The sequence below is a fragment of the Struthio camelus genome, chromosome 2 (assembly GCF_040807025.1).
Source record: "Struthio camelus isolate bStrCam1 chromosome 2, bStrCam1.hap1, whole genome shotgun sequence".
In the NCBI taxonomy this organism is placed as follows: domain Eukaryota; kingdom Metazoa; phylum Chordata; class Aves; order Struthioniformes; family Struthionidae; genus Struthio; species Struthio camelus.
This window is the reverse complement of record NC_090943.1, coordinates 134,654,181-134,681,576: the sequence shown is the minus strand read 5'-3', so window position 1 is coordinate 134,681,576 and position 27,396 is coordinate 134,654,181. Positions and strand designations below refer to the sequence as shown.

At 39.6% G+C, this 27,396-nt stretch overlaps 1 long non-coding RNA gene across 1 annotated transcript; it reads left to right on the top strand.

The window, feature by feature from the left end:
• Positions 1 to 836: 836 nt before the first annotated feature.
• On the top strand, positions 837 to 14,100 carry LOC138066208 (uncharacterized). The gene is made up of 3 exons (XR_011139451.1): positions 837 to 917; positions 1,081 to 1,534; positions 14,019 to 14,100. It is a non-coding gene; the product is annotated as an uncharacterized lncRNA (long non-coding RNA).
• The last annotated feature ends 13,296 nt before the right edge of the window (positions 14,101 to 27,396 follow it).

Here is a 27,396-nt window from a genome sequence, read left to right as displayed (position 1 = left end):
ATGCAATTTAGTTAAATGAATTGATTTTTTATCTTAAAAATATCAAGTATATTGGCTGATGTTTTCTTAGTACATTGGGAAAACTAAACAGTATTCCTTGACTGATTCCATATGCACAAATATATTTTGCATGTGTAGAGTAAATGTTATAGCCACTGTAAACATATGTACTTATTGAAGGTATTATGAAGCATAAGAAACTTTACAGACATAAAAAGAGGCAAGCCCTACGCACAAATATAAGAGTGACTGAAAATTTGATTATATATAACTATTCACAAGCACCTTGTGGGCTAAATTCTGGCAATTACTATTAGCTATGGGGCATAGCTAAATCCCGATCTAAGAAAACTAGTAATAATTGTCAGAGTGTGGTCACCATTTTTCTAGTAGAGAGGATATAAGAAGGAAGAACATGCAGTATGTAATGTGGGTTTCTATCATTCTTCATGACTTGTATCCTCAAGCAGCTTTGGAAACAGAGGAGGGTGAATATATACATTTTTTACCTACAAAATAAACGTCACTGAAAATAATTAGTAAAGAAGCAGGATGTATCTGCACTCATAGGATAAGTTTTAAGGCAGAGCCCAATGTAAATGTACTGACCATCCTCACTAAGAGAGCTCTGGCAGTAGTCTTGCTCAGTCTGCGTTGAAGAAGCTGAACCCTATCTGGCAGCATCAGCTATTTCCAAACTTTATAAATGTTTCCTGCTCTCTACAGATGAAGAGAACAGGAGTTTCATCAGCAGAAGCTCCAGTAACATGTATTCCTAACACTCATTGTCCACTTCTTTTTTTTTTTTTTCCTACTTCCCATAATTAGAGATAAGACGAAGAGGAAAGTCTAACTCCTTGCAAGATTGCTGGAGGATCAGAGAGCTCTACTGGGAGAGCTGTGGTATGTGCTACCAGGTGAGAGATCTTGGATGGCCTCCAGAACTTCCTTTGTATTTTTTCTCCGTTTTTCCATGTCCTTAAGGTTCTATGAAATATCCCAATTAACACTGGAAAAACAAGGAGGAACTGAAATCTCCTGTACCACTGTTTAAAATAACCTTATGCTTTTTTGGATTAGGATGAGGATGGGGACACTAGCCAGAAGGGTTCCTTGCAGTTTCCTCTGAAGCATGCATAGGCACTTCCCCTGGAGCATCTGGGCTTTTCTCTGCTGGAGACAGAATGCTGTGCTAGATGGACAGTGTGTCATCCACCATGGCAATCTCTATGTTGTTGTCTGCTGCGAGGATTCTTCAGTAAACTGCGTCAGAAATTTTGGGCTGGATGTGAAAGTCTTGAGTGGATTCTAAAAAAATTTTTTGCACAGATATGCTCTACCACAGAATTTGCCTATGGCCAGCAACAATGACTGATTTTTCTAACACCAAAAAGATGAATACATAAGCGGTGTGTTGGCAGTGTATCAGAGAAAAAGGCTGATAGGGCTTGTAGAAGAAGCATCCTGAATAGAAGCAGCACGTGTGAAAGAAGAAAAAAGGAGAATCAGTCTGAGTACTGCTGAAATAATAATGGTAGGAGTTAAAATTTCCATGTTTAAAAAGATGTTAAAAAGTCTGAGTGCTTCACGTTTTTCATATCTCTTTGATCTGGTTTCCTTAGTTGGATTTGAACATGTTTTAGGTAAGTTATGTTACCTCTGTTAGCAGGGGGGTGGAGAAGTCCTATGTTCAAATCAAATTTTAAATGAGTTTTTAACCAGTAGCTGGATCTGAATATAGATTTTGCTTTCACATGTGTTAATCTTATGTTAGTATTCATAGCAGCGAATAGCTGCTATGCATTTAATCCTCGCAAATAGCCTAGCCTGAAGCTATTTCTGAGAATGGTATTTCCAAAACTTTAGACAGCTGAATGTTTCTTCAGGAAAATGAAGCCAAATCATACTCTTCACCTCTAAATCTCCTATGCTGTATTTAAAGCCTACCCTTTCTCTCTTAAGATATTGCATTCTACACAGAGTGGGAATCACTGCTGTTACCTCTCCAGTACTGTTCTGGAATAAGGACAAAAATCCAGGATCCCCATCCAGTAGCCCATGTTGTTGGTTCTCACCATCCTAGCTCTCCTGGTTAGAGAGCAAAGTTTCAAACAGTCGATAAATGGGTTCAGAAAGCAGAAGACAATTCAACATATGCAACTTGCATAACATAACAAACATAAGGGCATGTAGTGTAAATCTGTTTTTAAAAGAATTTCACGGTTATGCGTATGGATAGTGGATGCTTTTTTGTGTGTGCATTCTGTACTGGCAATACAGGATGCCCAAGGACATCCTAGAATGCATTACATATACAACAATGGTGTCACTGGATACATTTCCCTGGGTTTTGCATATTGATCAGTAGTACATGAAATGGAGAGTGGATTGCCCCAAATACCTTTATGTATGTCAGTATCATATGGAAAAAAATGCTTGTAAGTTTTAATGTGTTAATAGTGGTGCTCAGCAGGAGACAGTTCTGGAAAACTGGATGTGCTGCTTTTGGAGTTGCTGCTGCCATGATGTAAGCAGCAGCTTCTTGGCAGAAAAAAACCTCTTCGCAGAACAAGCATGTTAAAATTTTTACTTGCTAACAGGCAGAGCACCTCAGTTATAGTTATTGTCAGTGAAACCGGTAGCAGAACTACACAAAGGTGACGAAAGCACAGTATCTTGAATGTTAATAAAGGATAAATCCTTTTTTTCACCAATTACTTTGCCATCTCCATGATCTTTTGGTATCCCATCCCAGTCATCTCATGCGTGGCACCATGCTCAGAATGGCAATAAGTCTTGTTTGGTCTTTTTCTTGCATGTTTTGGAATGGGGCCACTAATGAAGCTTGCTGGTTTGCATTTTGATATTTTTTCTCTTTCTCATCCCTTTTCTTCCCCTCCCCTCTCCTTCTACTTTTCTTTCTCAATCCAAGAATTTCAAGATAGCTTTTCAGAGGGGATTGTTTTCCATGCTTTCATCTCTACCTCCCTCAGCTGCACCATTGTAAATGGCTTTGTTTTTCTCTAATGGATTTTCTTGTAGTGGTGAATAATTGTTTGGTTCACTGCTTCGTTTTTCATGCTTCATTTGCTTCATGTTCAAACTTTTGCTCTCCCTTGAGCAATTCACTTTTGTTGCTTCTGCTTCGCTCTGCAGCCTGTGGCTAAGATGAGATCTCAGCCTGGAGCTCAGGCTGAGGCTTCTGAAGGCAGCAGCTGTGTCTTGCTTTACTTCTGGTTTACTGGTTTCAGTGGCATGAAAGCATCATTTTCCCAGTGGTGTTTTGTACATCCAGCTGGTGAGAAGGAACACTGAGCCGGTAGATTAGCCTGCAGCAGCTTGGGGTATTGACAGCTGGTGGCAGTAGAAGAGGCAGAAGTTTCCTATGCTTAGGTGGGTTGTGGCGAAAGGCAGAGTGTGAAATCAGAAGACAGGTAAAACCTTTCTGCTGATTGGATCTCTCTTCAGCTTGTCTTAAGAGCCTACTTCTTGTGAGTGCTACTAAATGCTTTCAAGTCCTTTTTAAGGTAAATAACCTTAAAAATATGAACATATATATATGACTACACATATGACCACTTCTACTTTAAAATATGGCAGAAAAGAAAGAATATAAGATCACAAAATGACAGGTGGAACCCAACTTTATAGATGAATTGAACCTATAACATTTATGTCTAGGCTGGGTGGTGGGTGTGCACAGTAATTCTAGACTCTCCAAAATGGTCATGTCAGGGTTCTGGGTGGAGCTGGCACTTCTAACCTCTTCCAGACCATATGCTTCGGATCCATTGGCCTGAAAACAGAAGAGGGGAAGGGGCTGAGCTGGGTCTGAAACATGATGTCCAGGGTTATCTGGGCCTCAAAACATGCAGATGTTTTTCTGCCCACAAATTAAATGGAGCCAACGAATCCATACTGAAGAAGATTTGTCGGTATCGGAAAATGAATGTTTGCTTTACTAACCATTACGTCTGGGCTGATATATGTAGTAAGCTCCACATCAGTGTAAGTTTCTCCCATTAAGAAAAAGCAGAGGAGAATCAGTGCATGTTTCCACCAAAGGCATTCTCAAACACAAATGTGCTGACCAGCTCCCATTAAAAAGCCCTTAGCTCAACTTCTGGCAGTAGTACAGGACTGGAAGCTCTATTGACTATCAGGGATTTCTCGTTATTTTTAACATATGCATCTCCTCATTTGGAGAAGAATATAAAATGATGTCTGCTCCATCCTGAGTGACTGCAGGGAAGAAAGAGGAGCAAAATTAGCATTTCAGGAACAGTGTTTGTGTAGCTTATTTGGTGTTCTGCGTGAGCCACATTTGTGAATATATATATAACTACTAATCCAGTACAGACACCTAAATTATCCTGTTTTCTGGAGTAGAAAAAAACCCATTCATGTCCATCTTATCAGCATGAAAATTGTGAGAAGTTCGAATCAGGCCAGTCCACTCTCGAGAGTTATGCATTTTAGGTGAAAAAGTGTTTTATTTTACTAAGGGCAAGCAGAGTTGACTAAAAATAATAGGTAGTGTCTTCTCAAAAACACAGTATTCTTCCATGATATCACTGGCTGCTTTAAGTATTTGGTTAGGTAGTACAATAACAGTTACAGAATAATGACATTTCCCCACATACTTTTGCTGTTTTCTCCATGGGTTTTCTTGTAGCAGATGCCTGCTCAGGTTATTTTGACCTGGATGTCAAAATAACAGACACTGTGTTGCAAGCACTGTTTCTTTTCCAGATATCATAGCCTAAATTATGCAGTCTTATCACTCTAAAAGAAAATGAAATAGGAGGAAAAGATTTCAGATGCATTTTGGCCAGAAAGAACCGATCACCTGAATATAATAAAGCATACCATGTGCCTACTATTTCTCCCTGTATCATTAGTGCAATTGTGACCACATCAGTGATTATATTCTTGAATCTGCTCATTGTTAGCACAGAGATCCATATTTTCATTCTGTGAAAAGTACCATTGCATTCAAAAGTGGTACTCTGAAACATCCACTATAATGACATTTGAAAAACAAACACCATTCTGATAGATTGGACTGTTGTTTTCATGTGGACTTTCCTGTGATAATTTCCACATTTCCACATTTCAACATTTGTACTTTTTTTTTTTTTTGCAGATAAGATATCACAAATCTTCCTGAAAGAAATGAAGGCAACCTGGGGCTGACAGCAGCCTGGGTTCCGCTGGACTGCTGGGTCCAGCACAAAAGCACAGATGGTGGCAGGATCCCAGGGATGTGTTACAGGACTCTAAACCGTAGTTTACTTCAGGGAGCTAGAAGGTGGATGGAGAGGAGGAAAATTAAATAATCGCTTACTTCCTCTTTTTAAGTACATAGCTGACTGGAAAGTAGTATGTTCACTGTATTTTTCCATTCCTGTCTCCAGAGTCCAAATTAAATGAGACAAAGCCAAGGCCTAAATTCTGGTCCTGACAGCAAGTTCATGGGTCACATCTGTATAGCTAGCTCTCTTTCTTCCACCCCTAAACCTGAATAAGAAAACTCCAGGGAATCTTCATGCATATATAAATCTGGAAAATCCTATGGTCTGTGTCACCCTGCATACCCCTTCGGTATTTCAGTGTTTATTCTTATGGACTAGAGCCATACAAGGCAGGACCATACTATTAGAAAGTGAAGATGAGAGTGGCTGTTGCCTGAGCTTGTGCCCTGGTGCTTTTTGATTTCCCATTATAGAAATAGCCTGTACATCCCTGGCCTGTTTAAGAAGGTGCTTCCAGCTAGGACCAGGGAAGCCCCAGGAGCTGGTGTGTTGTGCCTGGCAGGGGCTCTGTGAGAGATGTCACCTTCAGGACAATCGTCGGAGCTGGAGGGGAGATAGTGGCTGTTTGGGAGGCTCTGCACAGAGCTAAAGATAGTCAGAATGTGCCTGGGTGATGGTTGGCTTTGCTTTGAGGCCGTACATTTAAGACGTTAAGAGGAGTATGTTAGGTAGATGCATTATATGTGTGTTGTTCTTATTCTTGAGGCCTCTTATGCAATTCTGACAATATCATATTTGGCTGGAAAAAGGAAATGATTTGGAGCTCTCCATAGACTCACATTAATGGCTGGATCCTATGTTTCTAAGCGAAGCACAGACACACAGTCTCAGATCTTGTCTCTTTGAGCAAATTGCTGATTTGATTTCGGGCAAGACTACTTTCGTTTAGGTAAACCAGAGCTAAGGTTTATATAAGCAGTTTTTGTTCTGCGTGTCAAGAGGTTTCGCAGACATAGCCTAAGCTGCTATAGAAAAAGGCAAAGTAAGATTGACACAAATATCCAGATAAGATTTAAATACCACTTTAACTTAGGACTTAGATACATGGTTGTCTTACAGTGGCATAAAAATCTACTCCCTGCCAGCTGTGAGCCATACAGACTGTCTGCACACAGGCTCTTAGCTTGCCCCAGTTGTGAGGTAATTCAGTTTAGCTAAAACTGCTACAGCAGCCCTCCTCAGCAGCCATTAGAGCTCTGCTGATATACACTTACTTACTGAATTGCTGTAACTCAATTTTGTGTCCGAATTCTAAAAATCAATTTGGCAGAAACAATCCCCCTTCCCCGGTAGAAGACTGCCCATGCACAGGGCTACAGCTATCTGAGGAAAGCTTCATTTTACCTGTAGGCATAATGTGTAGCAGCTAAAGCCGCTGAAAGGTTTCCTTTCCAGCTTTCCTTTCCCATTTTTGGATATCATGCTGTTGAAAGTGGAAGGTGAAGAGGGAAGGAAGCCACTCTTGTTTTTTCCCAGAATGAAGCAGCTGCAAGTCTTCTTGACCTTCATGTGGACTGTACAAAAGAAAGAAAAAATTGTCCTCCCCTGTGACCTTTCAATATTGTCAAGACAGCCATCCAATTAGCACTCTGTGCTAGGCATACAGAATGGCAGGGTTTTATTTAGTCACAAACATCCTCATCTCTGCTGAATGAACAGCAACTAATTCAGACTTTCTCAGACTGCACAACCAGCTCCTGTTAACAGTAATTAGAGTGAAGAATGTGCATTGAGGGAAAACAGCTGTAAACGATGAAGAGTTGGCAAGCCTGGTCTCAGTCCCTCCTAAACAGTTATCCTCACCTTACAGCCTGAAGTATCTCCTGATGAAATGCCTTCAAGAGGGTTTGGATTTTGCCGTACTTCTGGCTACACAGCTATAACCCCTGTGTAAAGGGAGGGAAAGGCTTAAAAGAAGTGATACGTTTTCTGTTGCCCTTTGTTATGCAGGATGTTCCAAACGATACAATAGACCACAGATGCAATAGAAGCTTGAGAATGTTTGATCATATGCAAAATAAAAAAAAAAATTGTCAAAAACTTCTAACTGGCAGAAAAACCATTTCTGGAAGCTGCCAAGTAGGATCATAAAGTCTGTTTAAGTACTTGGACTGCATGACTTCAAAAGTAGTCAGAAACAAGACTTAATTTTTTTAGGAACTTCTAAAAGTCGCGTTAAGTAGCTGTGTCTTTAGCTGCTTGATCATCTCTGTAAATGCAGTGCACACATTTACAGGTCACATTTCAGCGAAGAGCGGTGGGGATTTGTTTCCTCAGAAATTTTTGAAAATGAGGCACCTTTAAAACTTTTTATTCAGAGAAAGCTCTGAGTAGCTATTTTTTTAAAATACAGCTGCAGCAGTACTCTACTAACATTTCTATTGTCATCATAAAACTAGCCAATCTCAGCCAAATAATAAAAAGTCTGAGTAATCTTTACTAACTTTATGACTGTTATGACACATGGTATGACAGGCAACATAATAGTTTCCTTTTTATTTTTTAGGACACTAAAAATGGCTTATTCCATCACTCCAAACCTATCTTATAAGCAAAAATTTCTACTTAAGGTCAGTGGAGTCAGAAATGGCTAGAAACAGAGCCCGTAACCATTTTATTTTGTGTTAATGAAGGAGAGTCATTTCTAAACAAGTCTAAGCATAATGACTTCTAATAAAACGGTTAAAAAAAGAGAACATCTGCATGATGGAGAATACTTAATAAATAAGAAACACACATGAATAAAAATAAATGAAGCACATTAATAAAAAAGTTCTATCATTTACAGCCTTTTTACATCATGTTTGCAATTGGTCCTATTTATCACGGTTTTGTCCTTTGTGTTTGATAGTAGGTGAAAAGTATTCTTTACACAATAGGTCCATGATATGTGCAGCCCCCAGCTGAAAAGATGCAAATTTTAAAGACGATATCAGTAAATACTTTTAGTGGATTTGTTTTCCCAAATTACTTCTGTTACTGAAAAAATCCCATTACAAATAATAGCAGAAGCAAAACTTGCTACCTTTCTACAGCAGGATCAGCTGATTTTGTAAGGTCTCTTTAAAAAGCTACTCAGCTAGAGAAAGCAAATTCAAAAGTCAGCTTAATGTTAACCAGCTAAAAAAGTGTCACGGATGTTTTTATATCCCCACCTAAGTTATGATAAGGGTAAGGGTAAGGGTAAGGGTAAGGGTAAGGCAATCTAAGGTAAGAATGGAAGGATGAATCACCCTCTGGACGTGCTAACTCAGAATTCATACTTAGCTTTTAGATGCCACCATCGCTTCAGATAAATCTCAGCCCGAATTTTCCTGAAGCTAGTAGGAAAGGATGTAAAGATAGCTGGTTTTACCCTTGAAATGCATTTCACTGTAATCTTATTTGGCCTTTCTGTGAGATTTTTGGAGGGAAAGAGCTTCCATGTGCTCTCTCACTTTGGAGTACCCTAAAAAGACAATTTAATTTAAATGGCAGCTATGCATTACAGACTCTTGTCTTGTTGAAGTAAATGGCCATGTCCATTAACATCATCCTAAATGTGTGTAATGCTGCACCTTTTCAGGGTTAGATCCTTCTCAAAACAAAGAGTAGTCATCTGGTTCAGATCGTATTTCCTGTGTATCTCAAATAGAAGAGAACACAAACAGGCATGCTGGACAACTGCAGCAAAAACATAGGAACAGGTTTGAAGGGAACCTTCTTATCTTGGATAATTGTGTAGAGTGCTAGGGTGTCCTGTAGTAACCCAACATTAAAGCTCTTTATTGACATACGTTTTTACCCCAGTAGTGAAGGAGGTAATTTATAGACAAAATGGACATTCACTTTACACCTGAATAAAAGCACAATGTTATGTGACAAAATAAGACTCAGGACTGTTTTGTTTTGAACTCTGGGCTTGCTCTCTGCTGCTTCTCTCTTCTCCAAGGTGATGTAATTGAACGATCTTTATTTTTACAAAAGTGCTATTTCACACAAGCTCTTAGAGCCCCAGGATCAATGAGAGATGCAGGAAGGTGAAATTTAGACTGACAGAGGGAAAAAGGGCTTTTGCTGCACATTCCATTATTTTAAAATAAATGACCTTAATGCATGCGTTAAGCAGGAGCTGGCCTTGAAGAATGGCGATAGTCAAAGCACTGCCAGCTGGACTGGAACATGGGTCCTTTGTTCCAAATATTGCATATTTATTCTGGATCTAAATGAATATAGGATTTTTTCCACGCTTCTAATAATGAAGCGAATGCCTGCCCTCCCCCAGGGAACTGACACTGACCAAGAGACAAGCGATTGTCAGACACTGCCTGCAGCAAAGCTTACAGCTGCTCTAGATCAAGCCACACTGAAGAAAAGACTATTAGGTCTCTGGGGACGCAGATAATAGACAAAAATGATAATGTATGTGGACAAAAGTAGAGGACAGTAGTGCTTTCTGGGATTAAGGAATGGGTGAAAAAATGGTTTTGTTATACCCTGCAAAATGATTGCTGACTCTCATTTTAGGATGATCCCTGACCTGAAGGAAAATAATGGATGGCCCATCTGCTTGGTACACAGGAATCCTCAGGCACCATTTTGTCCTATTATGTCAAAAGTGGCACCAGAATTATGGATGTGCTATCATATCTCTTTTCTTTGTTATATGAAACAAAGGTGCCAAATACTTACTGAAACTCCTCCTCTCCCCCTTTTTTTTTCCAAACATCATTCCCCTTGCATAAGGATGAAATAGAAACAGGTCTTTCTCACACAGTCTTACTTTTCACTTTATTTTCATTACAGAGGAAGCCATCCATCTCATCTCAGAGTAGGCGTTTCTTCGATGAACTATGGATGGCCTGAGAATTGCTAATAGGATATGGAGACTTTCATTACTGTGTTGGTCGTCTGAACCTGAGCCAGCTGGGGGAAGACTGAAGGGCATTACTGTTTGTCAGCTGTGTGAAATACATGAGGGAATCTATTCTGTGGGCCACTTCATAACATCAACAGCATTGCTGGCTCTCTCAGCATCTGAAATAATGATTTATGAGAATCTGAACTATTTTTCCCCAATAGCAGCACTATTCAGGTTAAGTTTGAAACATGTTAAACAGGGAGGTTGCGCTGGGGTTCCTGTGTTATGCCTTTGTTGTGGCCAGAAGATATATGCCTCTGTGGCTGTCAGCCTGGGAGCTTGCCTGAGATATTGGAATGAAAATTTCAAAATTGATGCTAACATGTGGTCTCTCTCTGACAAGTCAGTGTATGGCACCTGAAACTTCCATTAAGTTCACTAGACTGTATTGACAGTCAAGTTACACCATTTTTGCTCTTATGAGGATGTTTGAAAAGGTGTATTTATGGCTCCGATTATCATGAAGGTGGTATTTACTCTAAATCCCACCAGTCTACTGCGGCTTCACTAGCTTCTGCTTCCTTAAAAAGAGAGAAATTTCTACAGCAGCAGAGGGTAAGACCAAGCTAAGGATCCTGTTAACTTCTACTCAAGTTTTTCATAATCAGTAGATCTGAATCAAGGTTTAAGTGGTGCCTAATCTTCAAGCCTTTGCATTTAGACCAATTTTATCAAGAGGGCTCTTTAGTTAATTTTTATAGAAGTGAAAGTGGGAATGTTGAAATAACAAAATGCAATTCCTTAAATCACAACACTCACCACAAACAGGAAGCAGTTCTCATGTCTGGTTGTCTTCAGTGCATTTTGTTTTCATTTTCATCTGTCGTAAGAGAGATCCTGCTTCTGGGCCAGATGCAGGACACAAGGAGGTGGCATTGCTTTCAGAGAGTACCACCCTGCTCTGTAGCTGCAGGCACAAGGTCACCACACAGGTTGCCTGACGTCACCGTGTGTTTACACTTTCTGCGCAGATCTGCTCCTGACGGTACTGTTGCTGAAAGCGTTTATTCTAATTATGTCTTGCATGCAGCCTTCCTTCTGGCCTTTACCCTTCAGCAAGCCTGGGCAGATAGAAATATGTTGACTCCCAGCTGTAATCCAAAGGCATGTGAATCCTCCCTTAGTGGCCCAAACTAAGCACCACTCCAGCTTCATCCAGCACCTGTGAAGGTGATAGTCAAAGAGTTCTCTTTCAGAATAAAAAGAAATGCTTTGGCTTCAGAAGGCATGGCAGTAAGGCATAATCAAATCTGCCAAGCAGCACAGCAGATTATTATTTCAATTTCCTTTTTTTATGGTTGGGAACAGATGTGTCACAGAACACCTCTGCTTCAAGCACACTGCTAAAATCATGCAACACTTACACAATATCCCTAACTGTTATGGAGCTGCATTGGCTGTTAATGGGAAAGGAAAGACGGTGCAGGAATGCAGCTCACGAACTGAGCTCAGCAGGTGTCAATGGTGTTGCTTTGTGCAATGTGAAAAGAGCACCTTGCCACTGCTCCAGTGATTCTTGAGAAGTGTTTGTAAATGACCTAAGAAAGAGATAGAAAAAGAAATGGGAACTTCTGGGAACAGCCCACTCAGATTCCCGCTATAAACTTGGGCAGGTATGCCAAACTGTATCTGGGATACCAGGTGACAGCTCTCTAGGGCAATTTCACTCAGATAAATGTCCCTAGCTATGATGTAACTATATAATTACATTTATTTGATGTGAGGTGACAGTGAATTTTGTAAGGTCATTTGTATGAGCTTCAGAAAAAAAATCTCAGTAATAATGCCTTCCACTTACAGGACATTTTTTCATGCTTGGATCACAAAATACACTTAATGATTTAATGTCACAGTATCTTTATTAGGTATATCCATTCTACAGAAATGAGGAGGTTTAGATGCATAGAAATAGTAATAATGACTTGTCTGAATTGACACAGGAGTTCTGACTCAAAGCCGAGAATGTAATTTAAAATGACCAAAACCTCATCTTCTTTTTAACTACTAACCTATAACCTGTTTTAAAATATTTTATTTGCTTTTGGATTAAGAGATATAAAGTCATTGTAGCTTCTGATACATAGATTAGTTGATTTTGATGCAGCATCCTCAGTTCTATCCAGTTATTCAGCTGACAAATAAAAAAATATTGCTAAAAATATTTGTTTTTCTAGTGATTTATGGGAATATGAATCACACAAGGACTAAGCAGGCATAACATGCATGCAGACATTTTAATACAACAGTTCCCAGTAAATATCTGATGGTGTCCTCTAGATTTGTCAAAACAGAGACAAAAGCCATGATGCTATTACAGTAGTTCTTTTATTGTAACATCCGGCCTTCAACAGTAGCTCATCCTTAGTGCTTCTGCTCCCTTGTATATTAGGCCACAGAGGAGGGACTTTTCCAGAGACCCAGCTGGCCCAGCTGACTTGATACCCTGAAGCATGAGGATTGATAGTTCTTATCATGTTGTCATCTGAGGCTGAACTGCAGATGCTGCTCTTTTCTGGTATTTACTAGGCTACTTCCTTCCACAGTATCCTGTGGCAATGAACTGCTCAGGTTAATTGCACATGGTATAAAATGGTATACTTGTACTGTTTTATATCTGTTGCCTTTCACTATGGATAAATTATTTTTTTGTCCTCGTGGTAACCTGAAGGACAAGCCGGGATCAAATATCTGTTTTTCATTATATCATTTGTGATTTTATATATTTGTTAATATACTTTTTACACTTCTTTAAGTTACTTCTTTTGCTTTTCCTTTTGAAAAGCATCTAGACCTCCTCATGGCTTTAGTCTTTCCATTATCCTACCGTGGACTTTTTCAGTATATGCTAAGTCCTTTCTGAGACAGTGACCAACGGGGATCATGATATTCACCATAAGGTTCTATTTATGCAGTACTCTTCTAACAATTGCCATTGACTTCAGTGGACCTTCAACACATGTAACTATTTATTGAAAATGAGTTTTTCTACTTTCATGTTATCTCATTGCTTACTCTGCATTTATGTAATCCTCTGTACTATCTTTGCTAATTTAAATAATGACTGATATTTGTTAAATTTCTCTTTTTACATTTATTGATCTCCATTGTCCAGATGTTTTGTAATGAACTGTCAGAACCAATCTGGACAGCATCACACATTATCTCTGGATCAAAAGTGGTTATTGATTCTTAGTTAAATGCTTTTCCTTTAAACAAACATATCTTTTGCCTTACAAACTGATGGAAATATTTGAACTAAGGTGCTTTAAACATCAGCTAGTATGCAGCCTGCTCCATCCAGTAGTATTGTGCACTAAGTGTTAGAACAGGAAAAACTGTCAGTCTCTTTAAGTGACATCATGAATCTACTCTTCAAGATGTTCAAGATGCAAGATTTACTTACCCAAAAGTTGAAGCCATTCTCATGTCTTTTAAATTTTGATAATTACACTAACAGCCTTGGCACAGGACATTTCCTGGGGATTAGTGACTGGCTGGGAGAAGTGGCCTTTGCTTCAAGGTGTCAGCTCTTCTTCATCAAATCACAGAATTTGATATGCACCTCCTCTGTTATTGCTCAATAGCAATGATTCTTTTAAATGTTAATACATATAACTACTCATTTACAGTATACCAAATTTATGGCATGAAGCATGCTCCAATTACTGTTTCTAATAACCCCCCTATAAAAGTGATTATATATATTATATATCCGTTATAATTAGTAATTGAATAATTTCTATAATGAGAGATAAATGTCAGTGTGATAACATAAAGTAATATGCCTCCCTTTGTCTGTTCAGGTTGCCTACATAGAGACTGTGCAAATGACCAATATGAGAAAATGGAGCAGGCATCTTCTTTCTGAGCCACCATTAACACCAGATTCTTGATCAAATCTGTCAGTCACAGCAAGGAATCAACCTGAGGTATTCGGACTCCTCCTTTCTTTGGCTTTTTATATTATCCCCAAAAGTTAGTGTAATGCAAGTAAATTGATTTAATGCTCTCAAGAAATTAGGACCTAATAACTAATCTTATAGTAACTGAGAAGAAAACTGATCTCTCTCAGCATAAGCAGATTAATGGCTACAAAGTAAAGTCATCTTTTAAAATCCTTTGGTATGGCCTGCTCTTCTTGTACCTTCTTGTACGACTGGGCAGTTCTTTGGAGCAGCCTATGATAAACCGTTTCCTTTCTCATCAGTTTCTGACTGTGAGGAGAATGATAATAATACACCGTGTTGAAAATAGCGTGGCACAATGCTATTGGCACGGTGCTATATACCAATGCTATTACATTGATAATGTACCAGAATGTCTCTTATTACAGCTGTTGAAAGAATGATGTTACCTTCTCTTCAGTTATCAATCATGGCGACTGAGAACATGATAAGCAACATTTGGACCACTGTTATTTGTCCAGCTAAAATGTGTATATAGTTTTAAATGTCTTAGTTGATGCATAGTTTTTCATGCACTGCTACGTGCATCAGTGCTCAGTGTGTTTTGGGAATTATGCAAATTTACACCACATTAAGTCAGAGGCACCTTGGTATAACACATGCCATACTGGCTGGCTGGTTATTTCCTCTAGTCACTTTGGTGTTAATTGTATGTGGCAGCAACCTGCTTATGTTGGAATATATTGCCAATATTTAATATGGAAGAAAGCTGAGAAGAAGAGGCCTGAAGCAGTTAGTAGGGTGTTATCATGTTCATAAGTATGATACGAGAAGGAAGTTCTAGTTTGCTTCCCTTCAGATTTTGTTGTAAAAACTGTCATAGCTGATTAAGTTAGATTTTCTCTATTTAAGACAGAAGTAGATGCATCTAAAATTTCATAAATCTGTTTTGTATAATCACTCCAGCTGATCATTTCTGTAACTGGTGTGCATTCTTTACCTTCACGGCTTTTGCTATGGTAACTATACTTCAATATTCTGAATGATGCATCAATTACTAGCTCATGCTGACATCTAGGTTTGGTCAGTCCAGTATTTGCAGACCCAATCATCTGAAATCCATTCAAAAAAGATACACTGAAGATATCAGTGCTCTTTAACTGCTGTGAATAAGAAAATTGGACGGCATCAAAGTGGAGATTGCAGATTAATGTTTAGTGTTTTCCCTCTTTAACAACAGTACATTTTGTGGCACGCAGGAACAGAACAAAGTATTTCTTCTTTGTCCAATACATTCATGCATTGTACCATAAGAATGTCAGAAAAGTAGTGGGATAAAGCACATATTTTTGTAACAGAGGGAAGCAGTCCTGAGCAGGCTAGTTATCAGATCCATTTTTTTGCTATGTTCATTTCGTGTGGTTCATTTGATCAGATGACACTGTATTAACTAGTGCTGTAGAGGTTTTTAATGGTACCTCATAGGAGATTTTTGATTTTCGGTGCTGAAAGCTTATCACCTAGTTTAATTTAAGAACCTGCTGTTCCCTTTGTGAATACACTGTCAATTTTTCCTCACATATCCTTCTATGCTGTTAAGAAAAAATGTATGTGGAGTTATGTTCTTCCAGGAATAGATCTAGAGGCTATATTCCGCGTCTTTGCTTGTCGCTCTCTACACTGGATTTGAGAGACCTTAAAGGGTATGTCTTAATCAAATGATTCCCCAGGTATTTGAGAAGTGCAGGATTTGATCACTATTTCTAAAGTGAATTGTAGCTATGAATGCCTGCATTTTCAGCACATCGCTTAAGGTTTGCTGAGTAAAATGGTATAAAATTTTAAGTCATCTCCATTCAGAATTCCAAAAAATAACAGTCCCTCCAAAATGACCACTTACTCTTCAAAAACATCGTCAAGTCTTGAGAATCTTTAAAATCTATAGCTGGCTTCTGGTCTACACTTTGAAGTCTTTTTTCCTAAATAAGTAGCATTTTTTACGTGAACTGATTCTGATTCTAAGAATGATTCTGATTCTAAGAATCTCTCATTTCTGCCATTTATAAATGTGTTGTCAACCCTAAACCACTGTCATAAATTTATTCCGAAGATTTCTCAGCTCAGCTGGTAGGATAAGTAATCACACAAGAACTGAATCAGACCTAGCTATGGTTATGCTTAGCTGCTGGTTATGCAGGTGCTGGTCAAATGGGTAAAATAGTCCTGAAGCAAGATTCCAGTGCTATTTATGCATAAACAAAAGGCTTGTTTGATAAATATGGGTATGAGATTGAAATATGAGTAAGTGCAAGCAGAGTTTTGTCATGTGCAGGGACACTGCTCAGCCGAGAAGGAACCTTCTGTGACAAACTACATAGCTCCTCCCTAATTCTTCATCTCCTTTCCCAGGTAGAACAGTAAGGCCAAAGTTATTGTTAAAGCTGTTTTTAAACTTCACTATGATTTTCCTCAAAGACAGACAGGAAGTGGAGACACATTTAAAGAGAAGTCTCATAGAGACATGGGCAGATAGCAAAACATCACATGCAGTATAACGCAAAGTTTTAGTCAAGCTGTAGAGTGGCATTAAATCAGTGCCTTGAGATACCCAACGGATATTGTATCAAGACAGAGACTTTATCAACCAGCCTGTAATTTTAGGAAAAAAAAAAAGATAAAATTGTACTTCTTTTTAGAATTTTTTAAGATGTAGTTTTCCTTAATAGGGTTGCACTAATGAACCCTCCATCTTTTGTAATGCTGCATTCTTCCAGTCGTTTAGCCATTAGTGTGCTCAGGAAGGTCCTCACTCAGTTCCTCTTTAATTTACATTATCTGGGCTTCCTTAGCAGTTTTCATATCCTTCTTTGTTACAGACAATGAACTTGTCCTTTATCCAGCATATCATATGAGATGAAAGCATGCACCTGCTTTATTCCAAATGCAGAAGAGAAATAGCTATCAAGCATTTTACCTTTCTCTGAATCAATATTTATGACTCATTGAGCACAAGAAAAACGAGAACTGAATGTACTCCAGTGAAAAAAGCACAGCCTACATTTGGGAAATCTAGTGACAACATTGGTTGTGAATGTCTATTATATAATAGCAGTTTCTCACTCCTAGCAACTGTCTGACTGCCATAGCCTTAAGCGTCCAGCAAGACACTGCATTTCTGCAGTAGCAGTTTTAGTTCTTCTCTTCCCCTTCCCTGGCTACATTACTGATTGTTTGGCATTCAGGATTGGTTTGGCATTCAGTGCTGGCAGGAACCCAGTCTGAGCAGGATTGTCACTAGCACCTCAAGATGATTTGCCTGGTCTCCTCTGAAGGCACTGTCATCTATACCTGCAAGAGCGTTTACAGATCTGAATGCTGACTTGAGAGGCCCTTGGCAGAGTTCTTCAGCTATGCTGATGAGACCCTATAGTTTCAGCAAAAGTCATCTCTCTATTATTGAAATCTATTATAAAGTTTTTGGAAAGAAGGTGGTATGGAGGGTTCTAATCAGAGAGACATCAGGGAGAGTTTTTACATGAGAAACACTGTGCAGAAACATTTTCTTTTTTTTTTTCTTTTTATTGTTTTTATCATGCTCCAAAACTCAGCCGTACCAGATGGCAGTGAGCCCTCATCACAAGCAAACTCTTCAGGTCTCTGACTCCATTTGTCCCCAAAAGAATAAGCAGCATTATATTATTTCTCATACTTAACGCTTAATGGAACATTGAACAAAATACAGCAAAGACAAATTGGCAGAGTATGCCTTAAGTGTTCTATGACAGGAATACAAGTGACACTTGGGCAACACAGTCTTTTCTCTTCACTCACTGAGAGCTGTCAATCAAGACCTCTTGCTCCCTGACAGACCGTCCATTTACTGGAAATGCTTAAGAAGCTTTGGATCACTCTTTTCCTTGTGTTAATTGTGTCAACAATGAGTTCTTTATCTAAGGGTCAACAGGTCAGTAGGCCGTCAGCTTGGATTACCCATTGTTTCACTCCAGGGCCCTGTTTCCCTGACTATCAACACAGCATGAGGGCTGGATTTTTCCTGGGATCTGTTCTGGAGTGGAACAACTGGTTATCTCCTCAAACAAAATCCATGAATGGCTTGATGCTCAGATCAGTCAAAGACAGTTCTTGTAGGTGCTAAGGACAGGACTATTGCGCTCTCTCTACCCAGCTCAGGCCTCCAGCATGGACCCAGTATGCCGGACCTTTTCACACGTTGTAATACCTAGCCTGCTATACGCAGCCCACGCTGTCAGCATTCTGCTAGAAGACTACAAATATACAGCAGGTGTCTGTTGCAGGCAAAATAGTCTCGACTCAGGGAATTTCACTAAATTTAATTTATTACCAATTAACATAAACTTTTAATTGCTGATTTGGGTATGGAGAAAAAAGAAGTAGCAAAAAATTAAACAAACACTTAAGGAAACAGCTTCTCTCCCTCTTCCTCAGGCTCAACAACAGTCCAACAGCTCTCCTCCCCACTTCCTAGTCTCCACTCCTCTGGTTTTCACTGCAAGCTACACTCAGGCCCTCCCAGTTCTTCTGGTGAGGCCACAGCAGTGCAGGAGGTTGGGGTCAGTGGCTAGGAATTTCTGCTGCTCCTTCTTACTCTTTCCTCCTCTGTTCCTTACTTCTTATTGCTCCTCTGCTCTAGGAGCTGCAGTTCCTCGGGGGTGCTCCTAGCCTGGCATGGGACCCTCATGGGTAGGTCCTCCAGTGTGGAGGGCCTCCTTCCCAGAGTGCACCTCTAGTCATGTCCCCAACAATGGCCCCTGCTACTCACATCTTCTGTTTTATTTCTCACATGTTCCCTTTTGTATTTCCTCCTGTGTCTACTTTAACATGTGTCCTCACTGACCCTCTCCTCTGTCCCACCATGTATCTCCTGTCCCTAGTGGCTACTGCCCTTTCTTTAGTGTCTGAGCAGCAGCACTGTGTGCTCCACCAAGTTTTGGCACACGGTGGACTATTTCCATCTGCTTCATAGCCTTCTGGAACTGTCTGTGATTGGCACAGGGCAGTTCATGGCCTCCTTACACACAGGTCACCCTTGCAGCTCCTTGCAACAGAAGCCCTGCCATTTATGCCCAATACATTGTCTCATGTTTCAAGCATATTTGAAAAGAAATAATGAATCTTTTAAAAAGTTCAGTTCAGTTTTAAAAAGTTAAAAACATAGTAAAGTATCTCAGGACAAAAGAGGGACTTAACAAGGCCTGGAGGAGAATCCAGACTTTTGGGACAAAAGGATTCAGAAATGCTGGGCAAGAAGAATTTCCCTATTCACCCATGGGGAGCAGCAGAATGACATCATACTGAGAGATCTGAGGCCCAAACCAAGCTACGTAGCTCAAAATTAGAAAGACTAAAAGTGGCTCTTGAGGAAAACCAACTCAAAGCAGACAAGCATGTTTTAGAGAGGCTGCAGGGGAGCGGCCACACATGAGTGGCCATAATTGCCTAAAGGATGTTAACTAAGCTAGAGCACTCTAAAAGGGAGTAGCCCTGGCAGTCAGCAACTATGAGACTACCGGGAGAATAGAGTCACTCTCTGGAACTTATCACTCAGTTGGCACATGGCATCCTCCCCTGGATGTGGATGAGTGGAGAGCAATGGATGAATACATTGTGATTGTATTAGGGCTTTTGTTACCTTCTCCCATTGCACTCTTACCTGAAGCTGAGGCAGTATGGGCTAGAAGGAATGAACTGTTTCGTAGCGTTAGACACTGACTGGATCACCAGGCTCAAAGCATAGTGATCAATAGCTCAGTGTCAAGTTAGAGTCCAAAAATGAACAGCATAACTCAGAATTTGATATTGAGGCCTGTATTACCATCTTCATCAAAGATGGGGATGACTCAGCTGATCTGTGGATGACATTAGATTAGTTGGAGTGGCTGACTTGAGTGGCAGAGCTTCAGTCCAGGAGGACTTGATAAATTTGAGTATTGGGCCAACAGAACCTCTTGAAGGCTGTAAGGAGAGACAAGAGAAGTTCTGCACCTGGGGCACTATAACTCCATATGTCGGTACAGGCTGGGAAGAGACTGCCTGAGTAGTATTGTTCCTGAAAAGGATCTGGGGGTTGCAGCGAACACCAGGCTGAATGTAACCCAGTCATGCACTCTCATAACAAGGAGGTCAAACTGCATGCTGGACTACCTCAGGAGGAACATGGCTAGCAGATCCAAGGAAGTTATCCCCCAATATTTGGCGCTAGAATGTGATATCTAGTTTTGGGCCCCCAATTCAAGAAGGATGTGGAGAAAATGGAGAAGGCCCAGTGAAGGGCTACTAGAATGGTTATAAGCCTGGGGCATATGACCTCGGAGAGACTGATGGAGTTAGACTTATTTAGTTAGATGGAGAAGAGGCTAAGTAATTATCAAGCAGCTGTTTGAAGGGTGGTTACAAAGATAACTGAACCACACTCCTCAGTAGTGCTAGATGATGTGAAAAGGGGCAATGTCCACAAAATGCAGCTTGGAAAGTTAGACTGGAAAAAAAAAAGTCACTAGGATAGCACAGCAGCGGCACGGGTTGTACAGAGACACCATCCTTGGAGGTTTTTAAGACTCTGATAGACAAAGCCACAGCTGACCTGATCTAACGTTAGCAACAGTGCCACTTTGAACAGGGGGCTGGACTAGACATCTCCTGAAGTCCTTCCCAAAGAGCATTTCTGTGAGTCTATGATGCTTTGCAGCGTTGCTGTTCTTAGGAATCAGCCACAGAGCATTAGATAGTGATATCTGGTGTGCTTTGGAATTTGCTTAGACCCACGAAGCATCTTTTAGCCACCTATTCACTGTACAAAGCAATGCTGTTTATGCTTTCGAGATGTCAAGGAGCAGCAAGGACAGGCTGCTCCACAAGAGAAGGGGAGCTGGGAAGAGAGAGTGATGGCAAAGCAGGCAGGAGTTGTGAGTTCCCCTTCTCCTCCCATAGTTCAGTCAGCCAGGGTGAGGATTAGATCCAGGAACAGTGACCAGGATCAGCCTCAGCTTCAGTGATCACCCAGTAAGTCTGCTGTGATGAGGCATGTCCAGAGCGAAGACAGGAAGTCAAGTCAGTGAGTCAGGAGCAGGGTCAGGGTCAAGGTGGTATTAGATTGGGTGCAGACATAGCTGCCTCGCAGCTGTAATGTACCACAGGTTGGGTCAAGCAGAAGAGACTCAGCTTAAAAGAAGCTCCCAAGGGAAGGCTTGGGACGGCAGGCCTTTGCTTTTAGCTTTTTTTCACAATAGTTCTTACCAGTCAAGAGCCAGCTTTGAGTTCAGCCAGGTAAACTCCCTAATTCGGCCAAAGAAACTCCTGGAAGTGGGGTAGTGTGCTCCGAGCCCTGATACTGGAAGGATTCCCACCTAGAGCTCAACCAGCCAGAGCCTAAAGCTGGACAGGAGAGCCTCTCTGGCCCATATGCCCCCGGACGATATCTTGGTTACAAAGCAAACAGTGATTCAAACTAGCTTAATGCCTTTGCAGTAGACGCTGTAGTAGATTTTAATAGCTAAGATCTCTAAGAAGTGTCCCACACTAGAGAAGTGATGGGTTCACCTCATCCAGCTAGACTGTGACTGCTTCATCATTCTGACAAATCATATGGTTTTAACACCTCCCTGTTGCAGGATAAAAGTATCATTTGAGGTTAGCTAAAGGTAGTTATCCCTGATATTCAAAACATTTCCTGAGCTTAAATTTTCTTCTCTTTTCACCTTTATAGCAATAAGTTTTTATATTGTGTTTAATTAACTTCCTTTTGCTCACGTGGGAAGCCTTTCTTCTAGTTTCGCAATGCATCGTGTTACTCCGCATGAAAAATATCTCTGGAATATGGTTATGTTAAGTTTATTCTTTAATACATTCTTGGCTTTCTATAGATATCAAACATAAATAACGCAATGTGGAAATGGGCATCAGGTTGCTTTAATTAAACATCCTCCTTTTCCTCCCCTCCTACCTTACGTTTTTTTTAGGATGTCCTATCTCAGGAGTGTCATGATATCCAGCCAATGGCATTCATGGTGGGGGAGAGGGAGAAGGGGGAAGCCTGTGGTCTCCAGGCAGGCAGGGCAAAGGCAATTTTGCTATGGACAAGGAGTGAGCTGACACGCACACATTACACTGCTCTTTGCTGGAAAAGGTAGGTCAGATCTAAAGGAAAGGTCATGCATAGTAGCATTTGGAGTGTGAGTAGTGCCTTAGAAGAGGAAGTAGGGAACAAACCCCTGCTTCCTAGATGCACCCACAAGAAAAAAGGCAGTCTATATCTCAGAGAAATGGCTATCTAAGTAACAGGTACTGTACGGCTGTTTTAGAGCCTCCAGATTTCCAGTTAACACATGTTCAGTTGGCCAATGATTGCTAACTTTGTTTATTTGTGGTTATGGATAATTACACCATGTGATGAACTAAAATATCCCCACAGAGTGCAGCTGTATTGATCCACAACCTACTTCTAAGCATCACGAAAATATCTTTCAGGGAGCATCAGTGAACAGCCTTGTTCTGGAGGAAATTGGGTTTGATTTGGCAGCATTAAATGTGTTTAAAAATCACTCACTGTGATTACAGCGTTGGACATGCTTGTCTTGTTAAGGCTGATACTTTATTCACCTAAGGAATGATACACTGAGCATGCACACATAGCCAGAGATCTCTCACTAGAACAGTCAGTGGTATATGGGTGCATAAGTCAAAGGATGCTTGTTTTCTTGCAGAATTATTACTATTTTCTCATTATATATTATTTTCTCTTACTATATTCCTTCTGCTAGAGCTACGGCACTGTCTGCCTGTGCCAGTAATTCAAGGAGAGAAACACCTTGTGCGTATATGGGCACGTGGAAAAAGCTGATTTAGGAAAGATCATTGTTAATTCAAGAAAGAACCTCATTCTGACTGCACAAAAAATTAGATTAAATGCAAGGGAGTCTTTCATCTGAGTTTATAGTTCCTACTGCTTCTTAAATCTGGCTCTTACCCATTACCCACCTAATATAAGCACTGTGGACTAAACTAGCATTCATCACTGTCCTTTCAATAGAGCTGTAGTCTGATAGCATTAGTGTGAGACACCTTCTTCTGTGATACCAGGTGAGCAGGGATGATGTAATGCAGCAGAAAGTTGTCAGATCCCATAGCCAAGTACAACTCAGATTTCAAAGCCAGAGAAATGAACTCCTGAATGGCTGTCACGCTTCAAGCAGAGAAATTCTCATACCGGATGAAAGTATTGGACAAGATCTTGGCTCTATCTCAAACCCTTGTTTTGTGGTAACATTCATGACAGTCATAAGCCACAATGTCATTTGATTTGGAGAAATGGCTCTTTAGCAGTTAAAATACTAGCTTTCAAACAAAGTTAAATGTAACTGAGTCCTGAAAGATGTGTATCCTATTTGTTATAATAATCTTCTGCACATCTTTTACATGATTCCCAAGTGATGTTATACTTATCAACGGATTAGGACCTACGACATTCTGCACTCTAGGTCAGTGTTACTATCCTCAGTTTATGGAGCATAAAATTTAAGGCAAACAGGGTAATGATTTTATTCATTGTCATGTAGCACATATGTGAGATAAATGGGAGTAAGATATAGACCTCTTCAGTCCCAGGACTGTGCTGCAGAATCTTTCCTTTACTCTTAGAACTGGTTGCAGCAGACATTGAATTCACACAAACTATACCAGAGACTCATATTTCATCAGTCTATGGCAAGGTAACAGGGTCCTGGAATAACCAATCATTTGCCCTTTCTTAGGCTGCTTCACCTGTGAAGTGTTACTCTTCCGTTGAGCTTTAAAGTTAGAGGGGTCAAGCCAAATTAGCAGCGAGTATGCTCTTATCCTGACTGTTAGGGTTTCTCTGCTGATAGGTGGCAACTTTATATGTTCATGGCATCTGTTCAGTCATCACTCTGAGCCTGGAATATACATGAGGGATTTTATTTTGCTGCTTCAAACGTGTCACACCAATGGGGTCCCCCTGCATTAAGTGCATATATAGTAGTTGTTGTACATACTATGTTCTCATACACTGCAGTGATAGGCCTGTCTTAAGTATCTAAATATCAAGAACAGCAGAGAGAAAAATACTTATTCTAGGATTGCTGTTGCAAACCTTGACATGCCAGTACACGTTAGAAAGGTTATTGAATGGTTTTAGTGAGACCATGCTTATGTTATCCCATTCTTAATCATAAATGCTTGCTTGTTCTGCCCCCCTCTGGAAGCCATAGGATGAAACACAAAGAGCTCGAGGAACCTTGCAGTCTCCATTTCTCTGTTTTGCCAACATAGCTAGAACTGTTTCTGAGAAAAGGAAGATTTTAATATGCCTTCATATTTATAGCTGCCTGAACAAAGCAAAACAGATCATTGTTCTAAGTGAAACAGTTATTAAAAAAAGGTGATGGAAAAAGTGTAACAGTGGAGGGAAGCACTGTATATCTTATGAAGCTGCCAAAGGACTGTAAACCATGTTTTCTTTAATAAGGGAAATTACTAGCACAAGGTGTATGAACTGAAAAATTATCAAGTTAGAACTTGCAAATGAAATTAAAACAAACAATGAAAATCTCTTTGCCATGCAAACAAATAAGAAAATGTGGCCACTGTACAATGAGGAGGAAACATAATCATGATATGACACCAAATCCAGAGAATATTTTGCTTTATTTTCTAGTAATAATGATGGTTTTCCTGGGATGGAAGCAAACGCCAAATGGCTAATGGAAGTGAACACAGAGATAGGAATGACTGCATCTGAGGTATAAAAATACTCAATATTCTCTATCAAGGAATAAGATAATTTACACACTGCAATCTGAGAAACCCTCTGAATTTTTAATAAAACAAGGAGGAGTACCATCTGACTAGTAAACAGCAGGCATACAACCCATATTTAAAAGAGAGGGGAGGGAAATAATGCAGAATCCGTAGTTTAATCTTAACAGTATGTAAGATTAACGCATATTTTGAAAGGTTGCATAATTAAAAGTAAGAAATTAAATAGAAACTAGGATAAAATGTAATATGGATTTAGTAGTGGTAGATTTGTCACATATTATTACAGTTTTCTGTGTTAGAGGATGACTAAATTTTTGTAAAATATAGAAAAAACCCCCCACTAAGCTCAAACTTAAATCTCATCTATCTATACTGTAGCTATATACTTTAGCTAACTACTGACACCATACAGGAAATTATTAGCTATATAGGCGATATGAGGATTGTCACAAGAAATAAAAGTTCAGAATCAGCAATAGAGGGGAAACAACAATTAGTCTGGAAGGAACTACTATTAGTGGAAATCCTTAGACATTTGGGATTGACTTTATAACATCTTCATTAATGACTCTGGGATAAAAAGTAGGAGTGTTCTAATGAAGTCTGGTGATGACACAAAGCTCAACAGAGAGGCAGATTGTAATATTGTTCAGAAAAAGCTAAATGACCTTCAGAGTAGTGTATTAAAAATTGGATGAAATTTAATTGCACAACGTGCAAAGTCATACACTTAACAAGCTAGTAACATGAACTTCTGCAAATTGGGAGTTTCAGTTGAAAATGACAGAGAAGGAGAAAGACCTGGGAGCACTTACTGATTACAGGAGGACTGTGAGCCACTAGTAATGTGTAGTCATGAAAAAAATAAATATGACAATTGGAAAATACCTTGCCTACTCTATTCAGTAGATCCAGGGATATATTTTTGTCAATATGTAAGACACTCATCAGCAATCATGTGAAATATTATCTATTTCCCTTATTTGAAATGGAGGTTTTCTGATGGGAAAGGATGTCAGAACCAGCTACTGGGATTTTCATCGCGCTAGAGACATGAATTGTCTTCTGTGTGAATATAAAGGCAGCCAATTACGTAAGTCAGCTCATACCCAAAAACAATAAAGCCACACAATGAAGCTATCCTGCCCATGGACCTGTGATTCTCTGCGCAGTGCTGTACTGTGCCCTGTGGATTCACCAGCTCTAATCAGTACAAGTCTATTGTGCAACAGAGACACAGCCTCTCAGAGGTAGTTTTCTTGGCCTAAAAAAATAAAATTTGCCAGAAAATTGAATGCTCTCTATAAATAAGCACTGCATTTAGCATCTCTTCTGTCCTCCAGAAGGAAAATGTTAAGAAAAAAACAAATAAGGTGAAAATTGAATAAATTTAGGTTGAAAATTAGAAGAAGCTTTGTAAGTGACAGCAAAGACTGATTTAGTAATATAATTATGGAGGGAAATAATAAACTTGCCTTAAGATGGACCTTGAATTCCTTAGAATGCTCTATACACATCTCTCCTAAAATGGGCCCAGAAAAAGAGCCCTCAGTCCCTGTGTTTGTTCTGTAACAAAAAAGCACCAACTTCTTGGTGTAAAATGACCACTAATTAGGAAACTGTATAAGTATTAAAAATATAGAAAATATATAATATATAATATATATGTGTATATATAAAATATATATTTATATATTCTCACACACGTTCACACACACACACATCCCCCAAATTATGTCATTAATTCCTTACGGAAAAATGCATATTCAATTTTTGGATTTCAGTAATATTTCGTTAAAGAACTTTTGGCACAGAACTGTGTTGGAGTAAACAACATGAAATTAGCGGAGTTGTTTTATAGTGTCCATCTCCTTTATAGTGGTCTGCCATTGTATTTAGTGACCGTTTGTCTGATCACACACCTTTGGGCACTAGAAAGAAAAGCAGACAAACTGAAGTGAGCTTTTAAAAGCATTGCAATATTTTCTGGTGCACAGAAGTATCTTCTCCAAAAGGGGCAAACTTTTCCACAATAAAAATGGTGCAAAGGAGGCAAAATAGTTTTTCTACTGACTGCTGTCAGCTACTGATGCTTTCATCTGCACTGGGGACACTAATTATCCTGATAAATATTATTCATGAGCTCTCTTTTGGACATATGTAATTCAGCAGCTGTTTTCCTCTCCGTGACTTAGAGTGCAGTCCTTTTTGGGGGGATCTAAAGTACCTGTCTTCCCTTTGATTCTGTTAGAGACAAATAACCAGTTGGCAACCCGTAAGCCTTTGCTAGCAAAGTCCCTCTATCTAATGCTCCTGAGCACTTGTTTTTAAAGACATTTAATTTCTCTGTAATATTTTTTTTTTAGGTTTTCTAGGTCTCACAGCCATATTTTATTAGGCAGATTAGTTTGCACTTCAGGGTAGGATTTTTTTTTGTCCAATATACCTTGAGTCCTACATG